Source organism: Gavia stellata, chromosome 15 (genome assembly GCF_030936135.1).
Source record: "Gavia stellata isolate bGavSte3 chromosome 15, bGavSte3.hap2, whole genome shotgun sequence".
Taxonomy (NCBI): domain Eukaryota; kingdom Metazoa; phylum Chordata; class Aves; order Gaviiformes; family Gaviidae; genus Gavia; species Gavia stellata.
This window is the reverse complement of record NC_082608.1, coordinates 18,873,993-18,894,074: the sequence shown is the minus strand read 5'-3', so window position 1 is coordinate 18,894,074 and position 20,082 is coordinate 18,873,993. Positions and strand designations below refer to the sequence as shown.

Sequence of the window (20,082 nt, the reverse complement as noted above, 5' to 3'; positions counted from 1 at the left end):
AATATGTTGTGGCTCTGCAAATTGCTGTGAGAAGTTTGTCAATACGAAATTAATTGTGTCCTATAACGGAGTAAGATGGGACAGACATCTGAGTTTGTACAAGGAATTCTCAGTGGGATATAATAGATAATTTCCTTTGAATGCTGGCTGAAAAAAGCATCAAGAGGCAGTATACTAGTGACCATGAATTTTCTTGGCTTCTGCACAAGCACACATTTGATCTTTGAGCAGTCACTCTAAGTGCTACCCAAACCAAATTTCTTGATATATGTAATTTATTGAAAACTAATCAGTTGAGGTTGTATTCAGCAGAAGAAACAGTGTCCCAGGAGATTTAACTATGTAAATAAATTGCTGCCAGCAGATGTCAAAAAGTCACAACAAGCAATCACTCACAGGAAATAACTACGGTGCAACCAGCACAGAAAGTACCTTATTTACACCAGTATGTTTTTAAAATGTCTCCAAAGTCACAAATTTATATAGTTAAGGGTTTTCAGTTAACTAGACAATTAGCCACAGGTCATGGGGATTTTTTCCCTCAAGTTCACAATTAAAACTCTTTGTCTTTAAGGCCTTTTTTTATAGTTACGGAGATCTCTCATTTCTTAATGTGATCTGTCATAACTTCTTGGGTTTGGGGTGGTTTTTTTTTAAATTTTTTTCTTTTTTTTAAATGCACAAGCATCTGTCAATGCTCAACTAAGACCAGTTTTCTGAGTCTTAATTTAATTGAAATTATGATAATACTATTATTTTAACAGAAGAGTCACTAAATTATGCACACATTTACGTTTGCCTGAAGTTTGGGCCATTAGTAAGAAAGCTTACCAAATGACAGAAATTAAATATCAGGCCTCAGTGGAGGAATGGATGCTTTGTCCACTCCTTCAGTGGGAAGTACAAATAACTCAGTGATTTGAGGATGGAAGAAGAAATTACTCTTCTAAAAAAATGTATTTTGTCCCATACCAAATCCATGGCAGCCACTCACACCCTTATACACTTGCTTTTTTCAGAGATGGGAGGAAAAAAATACTGCTTGATCTATCTCTCTTGCTCTAGCAGTACACTGAAACAAGAAGTCAAAGTGCAGGAGCTTTTCATTAAATGAGCTATCAGTACAAAGTGCTTTTTACACATTACCCACAGATACTGTGCGGAGGCAATATTGCCTCCATCTTCTCAACCTAGGGTCTTGGTTTCACCTTCTGTGTGAAATTACAACTAATCTGTAAATTCAACAGCGAGTTGCATAGACTGCTTCCTAACCTCAACACACTGATAAGAAGCAAAACTACTGGTCAGTACATGGTAGGAAATGTTAAAAAAAACAAAATACATGGACATCTACATACAGCTGCCCTTCTCCTGGAATCATAATTCTTATAAAAGTCTTTCTTGTTGTACAATAATATTTTCTTAAAAGGCATCCCCAGGAAAAAAAGCTTTCAGCTTGTGCCATGTGCAGCTAATTTCCAAATAGCACTCAGTGGTAGGAGTTTGTTTCAGAAATAGAAAATGACGCATCATTTACAATACATAAAAGGAAATGAGAGTGAGTAATAAATCCACTGTGTAATATTTTCCTTTCAAAATGGATACTGTAGGTTGCTGGCCTATTTTCCCAGCTGCTGAATGAGTAATGCCATGCCTGAAAATCTGCTCAAACCGTTTATTGAGTGGATTGTTCAACTTTCCCAGTGAAAAACTGAAACAAAGTTCCTCCTGTTTCCAGGGGAAATCTTTTGCCTTTCTCATCTTCTCCACCAATGAACCTGACAGAGAAATAACAATTTCTCTTAGCACTTTTTACCAAGTTCTCTCAAGTAAGTTCCCTCAACCTTTTTTTAAGAGTCACCAGTAGAAAGTTGATTTTTTCAGACATACCCGATAAATGCACAAATACACACCTATACTCCTTTTCAGTCCTCAGTCTAAAAATTGTGTTATTAAAATACAGGCCTTAAACATAGTTTATGAATAGCATTTCAGAATGCCTTCAAAAATCTAAATTGCATTCAAATTTGCAAAATTAGTTGGTAGTTAAGCTTTTGTTTTACTCAAGCATCAAGCCAATTCCAACACACAGATCATTCTAGAAACCATGGAAAAATCAACCACTTAATTGCAGCCTGCTAAAGTACAAAACTTCTGAGATTAACGAGGAAAGCCACTCTCAAAACTCTGCTGGATTTTAAACTTTCTCAACTTATCATCATCTCATTCAAACAGTATCAGCACTTGACTAACAGTTACAGAACCAAATAACCTTGGTTTAAACATTGACTCTCACACTAAGATCAGACAAGTAGCACTGCTGAGAACAATGTAATTAAAATTGCACCATGTAATCTTGCTCTGCACAGTCATTCCCAGAACAGTTTCTATTCACATCAAACACAGGCTTTTACACTTGAAAGACAGACAGGCTTTGGCATCTTCTACAAAAGAACTGACCTGAGAGAAAAATATATTCTGTCAGTCAGGATCATTTATAAGCAACCTGAAATTTGTTTACATAGATAAACCAAGGAAAGAATATCAGGCTACTGAAGTTTCTGTCTCTTTTTAATAACTAAGAAACAATGAAAAAAAAAAACAGGTAATGTACAGCCCAATAGTAGTTATTCGGCAAGCCAGGTGACATTGCTATTCACCTTTCCTGCTTAAATGGGTGGCATTGCTACACATGCTCACATTTAAACAAGTAGCATTGAATATGAAGCAGATGACAACGAAAAGTTGTGTCAACTACTTAACACAATTGACATTTCAAATATACACTATGGCTGGTAGTGCCATTTGGCTGCTTGCTGGTTTCCAAAGGTGGATATCCACTTTTATTTAGCACTGTGTACACAATGCTACCAGATTATACTTTGCATCAATGCAACCACAAGCTAAGGTTGAGATCACCACAGTGTTTGATTCCAAGCCTTTTTGTCAGCTTCAGGAGTATGGATCAGGCTGATAACTGACAGTTTCTGAAGAAAGCTGTCACCAATGGATAGAATTTTTCCGCATATTAAACCCCATAGTCACAAAAAAGGGTGCAATGAGAAGCTACCTGAGCCAACATCCCAGATATGAACACCCACAATGGGGACTGTTTGTAGAAAAAAAGCATTACACAAAAAAATGAAAACAGAACATCTCTAGTGTGGAGATTAAGGACACCAGAATACCCCTAGTGAGTATTTCTTTAAAGTAATAAAGTTTTATATTATTTCTTATATTTCTTACTAGTGTAATTTATTTTCATATGGTGATCACACCGGAGACAGATCAGACAAGACGCTGGCCTACCACACAGTATTTACAATACTGACTTGGTAATCAATATATAACTAAAATATTATTACCAAGTACTCTCTTAGATTTAATAAATTACAGTTATTCCTAAAACTACAGGCTTTCCATGTACCATCATAGTTGCCAACACATCAAAATTTGCCGGTCATTCAGTGGAAGGTCTACATGCACTCATTTAATTTATTTTTTTTAAATCTAATATTTACTTTAATTTTTCCAAGTCAAATAGATGAAAAAAGCATGATTTCTCATCTTCCCTTCTCTTTCCTTAGACTTGGTATAGGTACCATTAATTGCAAATGCTCTGATGACTGCACTGAGAATTAGTGATATAAATTTCCTACACTATCACCTGTCTTTGCAGTATTAGGATGCAGAAACCTTAGCATACCTGTCTGAATAACTGTCTTTTCTTTCACATTAGAATAACCGTAATGATTACAATGCTTATGAAGTTTAAAGAGGTAAGATAACAATCGGTCAATCTTTATTTTGCTTCTGGTTATAAACCCATTAAAAAAAACCAGCACTAAATCTGTGCATTTTTCCGGCTCATGTCCCCTTCCAAAGCATTATTCTCTTGTGACAAATATAGCACCATCCTTCTGTACACTGATATACCTCATTTGTGTTGCACTTTGCTAATGGCTACAATCACAACAAACTGAGCATTCTTTTGGTAAATGTGATTTGCCAAAAGTTTTCAAGTGACACAATGTTATATATTTACACACATGGCTGCTTAGCAACTTTGTAGTAGTTCTATCGAGGAATTAAGGTGTAAATAAAGAATTATGCTATATCAGAGTGCATATGGGACATTTATAGATTTAGGAACAGAAAGGTTATCAGAATTCATCACCTAGCAACAAATATAATATCATCATCTCCCCTGTCTAGCAAGCATCTAGCAAGAAATATATTATAACTCCACTGACTAGTGAGTTAACTTGGTAGTTTGAAGTTTAAATGAACTCTACAGCTAATTAAACTCAGCTCAGTGATTCTGTAGGCTGTATGTTTGCATTTTAGCTCATGCTTTATTCTAGAATAAACAGTTGCCATTCTCTCATCAACAGATGGGTCACATTCAAAAGCTGACAGATTCTGAGGAAATGAGAATACAGAAATGCCATACACCTTCTTATGGTTCCCAAGAAAACAAGAATGGTTACGTAATGTATGTAGATACAATTAACAGAAGCAATTCTTAGAACACGCTGAGAGCCCTGCAGACTCCGAGAATACGATCAAACTGTAGTGTTAACATGGTTTCCACAATGCAACTTTGGTGTTGATTCCAGTACAAAAGACTGGTTTTACAACTTTACACTTGTCTTAAACATTTCAAAGTGGTAGATGTAATTATTCACTAGAATCATTTAACAATAGACTAGAACTTACAGCAATGAATATTAACTAAAAATAAAATTAGTTTTCAAGTACCAAAAGCTTTGTGTATTCAGCCTGCTAGACAACTTTCATTCCCTCCCTCCCTCCCTCCCCTTCTCTCTCCCTTCACTGTTTTGCATATATACTCTATTATTATAAACTCCTGCTGTCGTGAAACTGATGAGACATGTTATTGTATAGGCAATGCCTGCTATTGTATTTCAATGTAGAGTGATATAGGTGCAGTGTTACCATCATTCTTTAAAGTTGTTCATCTCGTATTATTTTAGGAGTGCAAATTCTTAATCAATCACCTCTGAGACCTTTGTTTTGAAAACCTCATTAAAATTTCCTTGCAAAGCTAAAGGCTAAACGAAACCAGATTTCATTACACCTTTGATAGACATCCATTAACGTTTTGAAGTTCTGACAGAGACAAGTCTAGAATGAGTACATTCTTCACCATGGAAGCTTTCACAGAAGACTAAATCATAGACAGAGATCTGGATCCTGAACGAGCAGAAACAACACAGCCCTACTATCCGTTTCCTACACACAGAACAGTTACCTTACATGTATCCCAATCCCAACATATGAGAACATTTCCTTGCAGAAGGAATCAGAGCCCAACAGCCCTGGCTTAGTGAAATTTGGTTACCTGGCCAATGACAAGCAATCAAGAAATAAAGTATACACTCTTTACATTCACCTACATCTTTGCCTGTCTTTGCAGACCAAGCCTTTATACTGTTTGTGTACTCAGTCTCCAGGCTACTTCATATGGCTCACATCTTGACAGCACGAGACCGAACAAGCACCAAGGATGTGCTCAGTTCTGCAAGGAAGTGTTTCTCTTGCAGTGATTTACAATTTACATGCCTGCCTTCCATCAGCTCTTCTGCTGACACTGTCTCTCCATAGAAGGCTCCTATACAGTAACTGACAATAAATTACACTGCTCAACTTAGTTACCTTACCAGAGTTGTTTTCCAAGTCTACATTCCTCCTCCAGCTTTCCAAAACACCAGAGGAGTAAACATTATTTTACTATTGCTGTTCCAGAAGGAAACGCTGCATTTATATCTCTTTTTTTTTTTTAAAGTATGTAGAATACCTTCCTTTATAGTTGTAGAAAATAAACCAACTTTTACCCTGACTTAACGTATTGGGAGTTAAAGGTTCTGTAAATGTAAATTGCTCATTTGATGTCACACAATCAGCCAGATTCCAGAGCCAGTGCAAGAACGCAGGCTGGCTATCTTCACTGCAGGGACCTGCCAACTGGCCATAGGGCTGTAGGACACTACTCATATATATAATGGTCTGAATCAGCGCACTACATGAAGGTGCACGCACCCCAGAAGAACAGCACATATTTTGACACAAGCATCAACACTTGCTTGGGAAAAAATCCAGAACTGCAAAGATAGTTGATCGGCACCAATAAAACAGGCTCAGAAAGTTAACTACCGCCTGAAAGCACCATTTGACAATAGGCAGTGTTACAAAGACTGTCACTTTCAGAAATGGCAAAGATTTTCGTAGGCAGAGGCATGTTAAATTTATTTCATTGTCTCCTTGTACAAAAGCCGTCAGTTTTTTATTTGCACTAAAATGGGTTTTGGCTACTAGCATTAAAAATTCATTTATTCAAAATGCATACTATGACCTACAGAAATCAGGCACAGCCACAGAAGCTACCTGAGAAAGTTCATCTCAAGGGCAAGTACATATATAAAACCTTGAAAATGTTAGACAGGGATGTCCAAATCGGTATTTAGGATTAAAAAGGATATTTAAAATTCAGTAGTAACAACATGAGCATCCAAATGTTGAATATGGACAATAACATTTGGAAACTGAACCTATGCATTTAATTGTTATTAGGGGTGGAATAAAATGCACCAAAGAAGCTTCAAATACCATAGCTCTATTCCCATTCCCAGCTACACATTATTTACACAACATGGACCAGCCTTTTAACAGGCAGATACTAGTTCTTCTCCAGTTCGTACAAATGGTACAACATGGAATAACATCACTAGGAAAAACCAAGAACCAGAGATTAGATTCCATAATGTTATACAACATTATGGTTACGAGACAAACAGAAAAGGAATTCACATGTTCAAAAGGAAAGTGTTACTGTTTGAGTGCATGCTTCAATTCCCAGGCCATAGGACAGATGGAGTTTTCATTAATGGTGAGAGTGATTCCATGCAACAGAAAAAACGCACCCAAAATGAGTGCTGCTATTGCTGAGCTCACAGAAGAAGATAATGCTAGCACTATACTTCTGGTAAAAGCAACCTTTGGTTTTTGGGTTTTTTTTTAATTCTCTCTCCACCAGTTATTCCAGACATGATTTTTCACTCAAAAAAAATAATCTCTTAATAGTAAGAAGATTTTTATTTTTAATTTAAGCAAGGGGAAGAAAAAAAAAAAAACCCACAGAAAAAAGAAAACCCAGGTTTTCAAATTCAAAAGAATTTCTGGGCCAAAAAGCAATTGTTTTTGAAGGTCCGTAAGGTGCATTATGAGGTGTTACTCCAATAAACTAATATGTAATACTACTTAAGAGTTACATCAGAAACAGAATTTTAGTATTTTTAAATAAACAATGAAATTAAATAGATTTACAAAAAATACAAAAACATCAGTGCCCCGTTAAAAGAACACTACCTTCCAAACAGTAAAACTATTTAGTGTTCTTTATCTTGTTTGAAATACTGTGTGAAGCAAACCAGATAAACGATTTTTCTATTACTTTTTTACACAGACCAATATCCATTCTATGTGGAAACAAATACTGGTGCTGTGTAAACTAATTTCTTGCTTATTAAAATAATATCACGTTCCCGAAGGCACAGAAAGGAATTAAGGATTTGTCTTTTCAGCTGTTACCTCCTCCATAAATCTTAAAACTTTGTACAGAATTAATTAAAAACTGATGCAGTGTATAACTCATCATTATATATATCAGCTAACATTTCTCATTTAAGGCTACAGATTTTGCAATTGCAGCTGCTGCGTGGCAAATGAGGTCTTTTTATATGCACCCCTCATAAAACAACCTGTGTTACAAATTCGTATTGTTTTGTTTGTGATTTATTGGGTTTTTTCCCCCTAGCAGCTATGTACATTTCTGCTATTCCTTTAAGACAGCACTTACCTGAGAAGCAGGAGTTCAAATGCAGCATTTCAAGAAATCCCCCAAAAAAGACACTTCTTAGTAAACATCAGAGCAGAGCAAATAATTCAGAATAATCATTTATTTATTGGATTTGCCATATATTTTTCTATTCACCACAGATTGCTAAATTCTTATATGTAAATTATTCATGAATTTCTGCCAATGCTTCTTCCATTTAAATTACTATGAAAGTGTAATTGCAATTATTCAGATTTCAACGTTGCCTCTGTCAGTTTTTTGGAGCACTGGTTCTGTTCCATGATTGGTTGCAACTTGCCAATTTGGAATATGTTTCAAGCATTACACTTGAGTACACAGTTCAAAATTTACTTTGTCAGGTCTATACTTGCAATTTGTGCTCTGAATATAATGTTTTCTGACACTTCCATACTGACAAAAGCTCTATTGTAGACACAACTATATCTTGCTTCAGTGGATGTTTCAGTAGCATTATTTCAGTGCCAAAGCCATTACCAAAATACAGAAGACAGGCAGAAGAGTCCTTTGACATTAAGTGCCTCTGCATTTTCTACTATTTATAAAGGTGTTGCCTTCTCCTGAGTCAGTAGGGCTCTTGCTGGTTACTGCTCAAACTGTCCTTGAACTGTACACCCAGCACTTAAGGGGATAACACAACAGGTCACATCCCAAGAGCCCAAAAGAGAGGGAAGGGGATGGCAAGTAGCCGTCCCTCTAAACAGTAGGTTCAGACCTTGGCTCATCAGTTGATTCCCTCCACCCAGGAGGGAGTACTCTGCCATACGAAGCTGTTAATCACTTTTGATAAAGCAGCCTGGCATCCCATCAGGCCACCCCCGGCCAGAAGTCCCTATTCTTCTCCAGCACCTGGAGCTCATTCATGTGCACAGCAGGAAGCACTCATAACTGCCCCTACAAATCTTCTCTGCCAAAAAAGAGGTGGTGAAACTTAAGGACACAGAGACCATTCACTACCAAAATCAAAACCAGAGTTCCCCTATTGTAAGGTGAGTCCTAGGGGTTCTTGCTCTTCAGTTCCCTTATTGTGTTTTGTTTCTGGGTTTTCTCCCAAGCATTTCACTGCACCTGCTTCAAGCTCAAGTGGAAGGGTGAACGTAAAAAGTTTTTCACCTCAGTATTAGCATTACTGAAGATCATCGCATTTTCATTTCAAAATCTCTAAAGCTACGTGTGAATCTACATTTGCACTTTTATTATTGAACCATTGTTTTCTATCCAGTGTGTCTCATACACATGTCAACAGTCAAATGACGTGACTACGATGTGGTTAAACACAGAGCAGAAGGAGGGACAGGCAGAAAAAACACAGAGCTACAGAAAATATTGCACGCTGCAAAATGGTAATTCACCATTCTTTCAAACTTTCAACAGTTTACTTTTTCCCATCACTTTTTCAGAAGATGTGTTTGGAAGAGAAAGATTATAATTGAATCTCCCAGTGTCAGCAGTAATGCATTTTACATTAGAGAGCCTGATCTTGCTTCACAAGGTTGAACAATGTTTGCAAGCCAGTAAAGCCACACCGCTTACTGTAATGCATTCCTCTTTCCTCAAAACAGTAAGCTCCAGCAGTAATGGAGAAGGCACTCAACTGAAAAGATCCAAATAAGAAAGTATCACCACATGAAATAAGGTTAGATTATGTACTATATTCAGACTGCTTATTTCAGGAGTGAAGTTTACATAAGAAATGCACCTTTATAATGGGTACAGACAAAAAACAGTCAAAGAAATAGTAATATAATCTAAAATTAAACCTAATGTAATCTAAAAAGTCAACCTAAAATTACATTAGTAGTTTTAACTGGGATTTATAAACAAAGCTTTTTTTAAGAGGATGCATTTTGAATAGGTTTTCCTTTGAAGTCCCTGGGCAGCACATCAAAGAGGGGAATATAGCATGCTTATTGTCTAGGGATGATTCTTTAAAAAAAAAAACAAACCACAACTACAACCAACCTGCCACAGAACAGGGACCCATAAAAACTGTATTGGGAACACATTTTGTTACTAAGCAGAACAAATGCACATAAGCAGGTTCTATCTATTGCCTTCAATAAAGATTTGATCAAATGGCAGCTGTCTGATAATTACCTTTTGGTACAAAGAACAGCATACATGCTACCAAGCTGGGGAATTACCCATCTCTTTTCAAAAACACACACAGGAACGTGGTATGTCGCTCAGAGAATTACCCAGTGAGCCATCTTACTGCGACCATTTGGAGTAGGTGGAGACTTTCAAATCACTGCATCCTGATTTTTAGTGGAAAGCAGGCTTGAGCCATAATGTACAACGGCAAAATGGAGGAAGAAACGTGCATTTCATGCAACTTCTTTCAGCAGCACCAAGCTTTTCTTTTTTCTTTTCAAACAAGTATTTCAACAGTAGTCAAAGGATCAACCTGAATGCTTTTGCAGCCTGGATACTAGATAGAGGAGCAGAAGTAGATCAGTTAAATTAAATAAAAACTTTTTTTAAAAAAAAAAGAAATTTAGATGGTACACTGCAAAATTTTGTGCAAGCCACTGATGCCGCAGAAAATTGATTTTCCCACAGGTTCTGCAGCTTTGCACTGCCTTTTGAAGTACGGAAGCTAGATATATTTTGCTACGTATATTTTGCTGAACTAGAGCCCATAACGGTTTTATATTTTGCTGAACATTTTCCAGCTGATTAATGTTATGTTTACCAAACTATAAATATAGGATGATGCCTCCTTGAAGAAGTAATTTAACTTTTCTCCTCTATTTTTGTAAATTGTTTTTGCTGTGTGTTTTTAAATAAATGGTGTAAACATAAAACTAAAAATAGATCCCTACATTACATTTTATATAGAGATTTCTTTTTAATAATGAGCAGTACCAAAATAGCTGTAACCACCCTATGTACAAACATGACTCAGATATTAACCATACAACATGTGCTGAAGTTTAATACAACATTAACTAGTTATTCAGTAAGACAGAAAATTGTGTCATTTAATCAGATGACATAAGAGGTTTTTTAAGTAGAGTCTGAAGTTTAGCTTCTTCATGTCCTTTCTAGGAAACCTCTTCTTTTTGCTGTCATAAACACAGACTGGCATTTTTATTTACCTGTTTGCTTCAGAGGGGAGATTCAGGACATATGGTTCTTTGTCTGGCTTTATCTGTTAACCTGAATATTTCTGCTTTTACTTCTCACCTGAAGAGGATACTAATTCTTGCCTGCAGTAAGTTCTTTCGTACCCGCTGACAGAACTGATGAATAGATGAGCTCAGATCCCTCATGTCAAAGAGGTTTTTGCATTGGTCTCAGAAAGTTTTGATTAGGTTGTAATGAGAAAATATTCTGTTGAATTGATATGTGAGCGTGTGAACATACCAAAAATATTTTTCCTTCTCACCTTTATTCATTTTAACAATCGTGTATCAGTAGTGCCCAGAGGTGCTGGAGAAAATGGAGAGCTTTTCAGTGCCAGGTGCGAGACACACATATAGTAGACGACATTTCCCCATTGGCCACAATGTAGTATAGATTCTTCAGCGCTTTGTGAAGCACTGGAAATGCCATTCTTCAAACTTAGACTACATCATCCCAGTGTGAAGAAATGTCTTTGCTAATGATTTTACTGATTCAAACCAGGGCTTCTTTCCAAAACTCATTATATAACAGCTAATTTCTCATATCTCATTTTGACATTTTTTACATAGCTCAGTACTTTTCCCCGGTGCTAAGCATTCCGTATTTTGTATGGTGTACAGGTTATAAACAATGTTAAAATTAATTTGTATCTCATGCATTCAGCTTCACCCCGACTTAATCATTCTGCTGTGTGTTTACTTAGATAAATGCCTGACAATGTTACTGACACTTCAAAGAAAATAAGCCATTTTCTTTATGCACGTACATCAACACTGCTCACATTCACCAAAAAAAAAAAAAGCAAGCAGAGAGGGATAAGATCAAAAATAATCCTGGCTTAATCCAAATTCCATTTCCCCAAATTTGCAAGCATTGTAGTGCAAATATTTCACTAAATTGTATTATTCTGTCCTCCAAACAGCAAGGAGCCATGAACAACACACTGATTAGTCAGGCCCTGTTCTGAATGGCATTAAAATGATTTGTTTTTCTCACATCTCTCAACTATCTCTCATTTGAGAGTGCTGTTCATTTTAGTCCTAGAATAAACTCCATTCCAAATACACTGATGACTCCTGACACTTATTGGGGAAAACAAATTATTTCCATCAGAAATAAAGAATCTAGCAAGGTAATAGAAAATAATACTTTTTTCACTAAATGAATTGAATTGATTTTCCTGCATCAACACGTTTAGAACTTACATTTGGACTCAACACAGTAAAGAAAACATTCATGTTTCTGCAAAACTAATAAGGCAATGTTTCCTTACATGCCTTACCTAAAGCTCTGTAATATAATTGGGAAAAAAAACCCTAAAATAAAATCCAAGAATCTGATTTTCTCTCAATATCAACCTACAAACATTTTACAGATGCAAGTTACATTTACGTTGAAAATTCAGACTAAATGAGCGTTTTGTTTCCCTTGTTTTTGATAGCACAGATTCATTTCAATCTCCTCTTCACTCCAATTCATTTCAACAAGCTCTTTGGGGTCCTAGATACAGCTTTCATAAACTTATCCAATACTGATGTTATTCAGAATCTGGTAAATATGCAAACAAAATATTTTGTCCTTAAAACTTTTAAATGTTTTGCTATGTTTACAGTAATGTTTCTACTTCAACATTTTTCCATTCTTATTCCACAGCTTTGAATTTTTGTTCAGATCTAAAAGAAATTAGTTTGTTAGTGTTTGGGGTTTTTTCATTTTTACAAAATGTGCAAATTTTTATTGCACAAAGATTTTTTTCAAGACAAGATTCAGTTTGTAGTATGGTTTCTTAGAGCACTGCAAGGCTATAACAGGGTGAAATATGAAGAATAAGCACTGATGTGTGCAGAAGTGACAAAAATGAATGTTACACAACAAAGCAGTTTCTTAGCCTTTAAATCTGACATCCATAACAGCACCAACAACATTATAAAAGCTAACTTTATAATACAACTTAGGTTGACATCTTAGGTAAAGGAAAAAAATGGTTACTTTACTAATGTTGAAGTATAGACATACATTCTTCTGGCCATTAACACATTTATTCACTAAATACTACAACTGCTGGATTCCCTAAAAAAATGAGGGGCACTTCAGCTGTGTCCATTTAAGTATTTGATGTGATACTAAAGGCACTAGCAATAAAACTGGGGAAACTCAAAATCAGTTTATTATATTTGGTTTTGCAGTTTCCCACATTTGGTTTAATGGGTCCCGATCTACTGTTTCTAAATTATGTATTACACTTTCTGCAATGTTACAGGGAGTATTACATGAATTGGTAAAAGCACAGTAAGGTACTGTACCAAGGTTCACAAGAATATCTGCAAAAATGTTAGATCCAGGTTTAACATCTAACCTTTCATGCTAGGGAAGCTGTCTCATTCCAGATTTTCAATATCGCTCACTAGTTCTGGGGACCCCGATTATGGCATCAGAGGTGAAATTCTCTCAGATTAACCCAGTGAATTAGTGAAACTGGGATTTCTCCCTCATTATTGCAGCTTGCTCATTCAAAACAAGTGGCTGCTATCAAAGCAGTTGTAGTCCTACCTCCAGTAAGCATATTTTTCGCATTAACAGGTGCTTACAGTTACACATAAATACTTCCTTCACATGAAGGAACTCCATTTCATTTAGTGTCTGTTTAAAAATGCTTTGTGACTTAAAGATGAAAAATTGATACAAACACAGAGTTCTCAGCAGCCGTCCTAACTTGACAATACATCCCACCTACATTGCGCATTTGATTGCAGCAAGGCTTTGCATAACATCAGGATCTGCATCTATGAAGAATACTTAAGGAATGTGTTGTTAATATGTGCTTTTCAGGTCACATTCTGCTCATTTTATTTAGCTGAGTAATCTTTTTGAAAAGACCTTGTCAATATTAAGAGAGTATGATTTTGAACTATGCTTTTAAAAAGTTTGTTGGAAATTGTAGGTGGAACTCCCGCTGGTGGAGCATTAAGCACACTTCTAAAAGAATATGTAAACCACTTAACCAATCATGAATATCAATAATCACAAGAAGTTTCTGAAAAATTTTTCCGTCTTCCTGTGTTTGGATCACTTTGCAATCTCTGCATAAACACTCAGATGTACAATTTTTAAAGCCAGCTTACACCAGTTATTCTATGTTCTGCCACTAAATAGTCAAGTGATTTCATATAATTTTGAAGAAAAAAATAGTCAATAGAGAAGATGGCAAATATGGAGCATTTCTGCAAATATCTCCTTTATATTAAATATTAATAATGTAGGCTCCACTTGAAAATTTTCCCCCTGCTTATTTAATATTTAATGAGATTTGTGTGAAGAGTTTGTGATGTTCCCCTGAATCGGTGCTCAGAAAGGCTGGCGGTCACATGTTTCTTGTGTAGTTCTTCATGACTCTAACCCAGTGACCACTGTCTGAGTGCATAAATATGAGTCACATTATGCACTCTGATTACCGATTGCAAAAAGTGATAGCTATCTTTCCCCAGTCTGAACACTTTTACAAAATACATGTGTCCTCCACGGTTCCTCTGGCACTCACTGGAAAAACTTGAGACAACTGATAAGATCTTGTGTAAACTCCTAATATATTTAAGTAATGCTGAAGCAGTTATGCCTGCATTCCCCTCAGTCACAGGTACAGATGTATATTTGCATACCTAATAGATCATCTGTGTATTTACTTACCGTAATTACTTGTGTACTTTTGAGAATTGCATGCACTTGGGAGCGCATGAAGTTCTAAAAACCTGGGCCTTTTTGTTTTTAACAAAAAGCGACCTTTTTTTATCTTCCCTAGTTTAATGGTAGCATTGCATGCAAGCAACTAGGACTTCAGATAAGGCTGAAGGATGTTTATATTCCAAGAATGCTGCTGTAAGTGTTAATTTGGGGAGTTAAAAAACACACAAACTCACTACATTTATGTAACACTTCCAACAATTGATCAGGTGTCATTAAAACCTAGGAAACGGACCCAGTTCAGATCTTAAGGACCAGGTAGAAAGATTCATACAAATCCACCTAATTAATGATAACTAAAGAAACAAATATCTTGTGTTAATTTCTATCTTAGATCACAAAAGAAAAAGTGAACACTTAAGGACTTTTATCACAGATTCTACAAAACTGAAGCAAAACAAAAAATCCCAACCTCTGAGCTGTCAATTAGTTATTGTGCTCTTCCATTGTGAGCTTTTCTCTAAGTTATGCATTAAGAAAGTGTAAATGATAGCTTCATGACTATATTTTCTGTAAACCTGACAGCTGCTTTCAACACAGTGTTGTTAACTTGAACTTGCATTTAATAAAGTCTCCTTTCCATATTATTGTGAGCAGCACATTATAGGCCATCCTTGTTTAACATCTTTCTTTCCTTGCTGACTGTTCTTCACTGATAGTTTGTCAGCTAATACTTGCTTTGTTAAGCGTTCCTGATATGCAGTAAGCTGACCGAAGAATCATGGCTGATGGCTGTAGAAAATACTCCCCAAAAGCAACATGATTTTGGTCTCAGCAGCGGATGTGTGCATTATTACAGCAGAATTCAAAAACAGCTTGCCATACGTGGAATAGAGCTAAGTATCTCAATAACTGTGCTGAAAAGTGCAAGAGATTTATTTGTCATGGAGCCTTCAACAAAACACTCCTAATGCTCCATATAGTCAGCAAGCCACCCACCCACAGCATCATTCTTCCAGAAAGAGGCAATCCTTGCAAAGAAGGAGAGAAAAGGAAAGCTTTCATCAAAATACTTCCAATGGGACTGAGGCAGCAGCACTTCAATACATACAAAAATGGATCAGCCTGCTCAGCAAGCTTTTCCACCGACCGTCCTTCAAGGAATGGTTGAAAGTGAATTCACGGGCTCTTCCGCTCCTCCAGCCCTCTGAGACATGAAAGGAGGGCTACTGAAGGCTGCTTCGGTAACTGCTATCTGCCACGTTTGTTCTTATTCTGATGGAGAATTTTGTGTAAAGGGGAGGGATGTCTTGGCACATACCAGTGAAATGCCAGAAAACAAAGGTAACTTCTGAGGTATAATTATTTTCCAGTGAGGCGCAGGGCACACAAAATTTTATACAACACTGCATACTATATCCTGAGTTTATCACAAACTAAAGAAAAAAGTACAAGTTCAGACACAAGACATTTTGTGTGTTAAGAAAATATTATATATGTTATAGCATCGTTTCACTGATTCTGCTACTATCAAGGTCACATGTATGTGAAATTCCTGAATAACACCAAGGCCACTTTTCCCTTGAAGTATTATCACAACTGAACAATAAATTATTCAATGCAGTTTTCAAAAATGTCTAAAAAGACATTATAACTTTCCTTCTGTTCTTTATAGACTGTGAATAACAGTTTAAGACACAGGAGAACAGAACTTTGTGAGTCAATTTAGGCAAAACAGAAGGATAAGAGAAACTTAAAGATTATGAAAACAGGAACTAAGTCAAAGGAATAAGACCAGAAGCTCATAATGAATCATAATATTAGGCTTGAGCACTCTCACACCCTCCTCAGTACCAAGAGCCAGTTATGGGCCCTAAACAGTTTTTGGCATGGTCTCTCAGGGTTTAATTCACGTAAGTCTCAATGCATATTCAGACTTCACACTCCTGTTCCTTCACTTTCCACTTTAACTGCAAACAGTTCACCTAGTGGGACTGTTTGCTTCTCCCTCAGGCTGGGACAGCTCCAGCAAGGGACAAATCTCTGAAAATACACGCATAGCACTGCACCACATCCACAAAGAGAAAGGATTTGGCCAGAGATGAAAACAGGAGGGGACCTCTAGCTGTCACAACATCCTATATCATCCCATTGTTTTATTAACTCAGTCACTTTGCAAATATAATGAGCAAAAAAAAGATTTAAAACCTTGCTTTACAAAGTGTGGCAATAGTTTCAAGGCTCTCCCCACATATCGAGGGGTTGCCTCTGGCTCTTATTTGCATGTATTTGGTTGAATCAGTACCATACTGTGGGAACAGAGGGTTTTGAGAACTTCTATTTCCCTGCTAGCTTCAATTTACTCAATTTGCACAAAAGGGGCCTTTTTGGCCTTTTTTTATAGACTAAAAAATAGCAGGATAGTTTTGAAGTAATAGCAGCTATTAGGAGAAAGAATTGGAAATAAAATAAAACTTTTATCCCTTGAGAAATTACCTTAGGGTCAAATCCTCCTGCCCATTGCAAGGCAAATCCTTCTCTTAACATCAAGGACATGAAGGTTAGGATTCTCAGCTTCTTTCTTCCTCTAGCCTAAGAAATGATACAGCTAGGAAAATAAATCCCTCCCTCCGACTTTTATAATCTTGGGGGAAGAACAATTTTGTCTTTTAGGAAACCATGATGGGAAAGAATGCAAGTTCATGCATTATAAAGTAGAGCAAGAAAACAAAGTCAAATATTTGAACAGTTAATTTCATTCTGCCCCAAGCAATTATTCCATAAAATATATTGCTACAGAAGAGCATAAAATAGCAAAGTTCTTCTGCAAAAAGAAGTACAAAATCTCTATAAATAAGCATGTAACTACTAATAGGTCCCTTTATTAGCATTATTATTTTTGTTGTAGATATTTAAGTTTAAAGTGTACTGACTAGAAGATGCTGCCAAATGAAGGGAGAGGGTAGTGAGGAAGATCATAAATGTACTGTTTTGTGCATTTTTTATTAGGGAAAAGCTGCTTGTTAGTTATAGAAAACAGTTGCCTTGGTGACTAACTCACCTTTGAAAGAGAACTATAGACCTATAATGGCCTGTTTCTGTGCCATTTCATCAATTGGACTCTTCCCATTGGCTTTGTTATTGGGCTCCACATTGGATTCACTAAAAAAGCATATCCCTTTAGTAGAGTGATCAGCACATGCATGCAGGAAGAGATCAAAATCTTAATCAACTGTAGCATTACATAATTAAACTGATTTCTTTTGCCAGTTCCTGGTATATTCACTTCTGCACACAACTACCTAGTTGTACCCGCACATGCCGATCAAAGACTTTTCACCATCCTGTGCTTTCATCTGCTAGATACACCCAACCAAATGAACTTTTGCTCAGTAACTTTTTAACTATCTGTTGACACAGATTAGTGTAAGGCTATCTTGTACTCGGGCAAGTCCCCTAAGTGTTTGGCGAGAGTCAGTATTTCCCTAGACCTGAACCAGAAAAGGTGAGAGAGCCTCTAACTGTGCATCTTGAAGGTACTGTAACATGAGGCTAAAAACACAGTTTTCTCTCTGAAAATTTAGTTGTCAGCTTTGACCAAGTTAGTCACTGTCACACACAATTTAAGACATGCTTCTTTTGTGAAGCAAGCAGAAAAACACACATTTAAAAGTTTCCTCCCACCCCTGCATCATTTATATTAGCTCATAATTCTACTGCCTTCTACCAAAGCCCTCATCATTCATGGTAAATATATAGACTGACTTGAAATAGAAGAGAGTGGGGGTTTGTTTGGTTGTTTGAAGTCTATGGGACAACACAGTTGAACCATCGTAACAAAAGGACTGAAAGCAAGGATATGGTGGGTGGTGTTGATTCAGCCTGGAGACAGAGATGCAACAGCAAGAGAACAGCTGGAGGAACTGTAGTCCCCTGACTTCCTACCTACCGCTTTCCATCAACTTAAGGTCTTTATACCTAAGTGACATTAAAAACAAAACCAAAAAAAACCCCACAAACAAAAAAACTCAACAAAAAACCCCTATGATTTCCATCACTGTTTCTCTCCATGAACGCTTCATTTCATCAAGCAAAATTGACTGTATCTGCCCAGACTTTTCCTTTTTTCAAGCATTAGAATTATTTGACATCTCAATATAAAAAAATGGGTCGTTTTCTCAGTGCAAGAAACTCTGTAACAATAAAAAGGCTGGTCTGCTTGCATGATCAACCGCAAGGCTTACAGTGACATAAAATTTGATCTCATTTCTCTAGCTCAGACCAAAGAAATGATACAAGGGTATATCTGTTCATGAAGGCATATCTTCTCAACTTTTACTTCTTATTTAAGAAACCTTTAAGTTAATGCAAACAATTCAGTTTAATTCCAAGGTACGTTTCCTGTCAAAATACTTTGGGGTTTGGTTTGTTGTTTTTTTTTTTCTTTCATTTCAAGAACAACTTTAATATAAATAAATTAGAAAACAGATTTTTAAACATACGAACATCCAGAAAGGAAAAAAACACTATTTACAGTAAATCTTGGTGCTAAGGAACAGAACAATTAGTGTTTTAAGGAGTTGCATGTAGTATTGTGATGGTCTTGTACTCTTGGCTGCTAGATAGTGCCAAGGACAAAGTTTTGAGGTACTTCTCAGATTTGATTCATCTTTCATTTTGACTTCCACGTTACACGCGGCGTGGCACACGCGTGGCACGTTACACGGATAGCACAGCTACACTGAGGTACTGCATCAGCTCTGCAACCTAGTCCACAAATCAGGAGAAAATCCGCGAAAGTTAACACAAAAAAAGACTTGAAGTACTTGAGAACTGCAAACAAATCCCACGCTGTAGCTCAACAAAAAAATAAAAATTGCTGGAATGGATATGGTAGCACTTGAATTCAGCCATTCAGTATTTTGCTAAGTACAGTTCCCCAGGCTGCAATCCTAAAACAGACAGTGCTAAGCAGAAAGAGAATTGAAGGTATTCTATTAAAATGAGATTACTCCAGTGACCAGTCTTTAAAGCCTCCTACATTTGTATTGGACAAAATACAGCTAGCTCAATGTTTAGAGATATTTAACTTTAAACCAGGATATGCCTGAACTACAACACTTGCTGAGGCAAAGCATTTCTTCTACAGGACAGTGTATCGGGGCGGTTAATCTTTGAAATCCTGGCAATTGCTTGTACATTTGCCAGATACTTGAGGACTTTTTAAAACTGAAGGCAAAATATAGGTACAAGAAATTCTGTACAGACCCACCCTCCAAGAAGGTGACAAAATTAGTCACAAAGGTCCATTAAGCATGTTCTCTGCCCTGCTCACCCTATAAGGTCCTAAATAATGGACGTAGTATAAAACAGCCTAG

The 20,082-nt window shown here is 36.6% G+C and overlaps 1 protein-coding gene across 2 annotated transcripts in view; it reads right to left on the bottom strand.

Moving 5' to 3' along the window:
- The window catches only part of CDH13 (cadherin 13), a 535,620-nt gene that overhangs the window by 372,833 nt on the left and 142,705 nt on the right, over window positions 1-20,082 (bottom strand). The window lies entirely within an intron of this gene.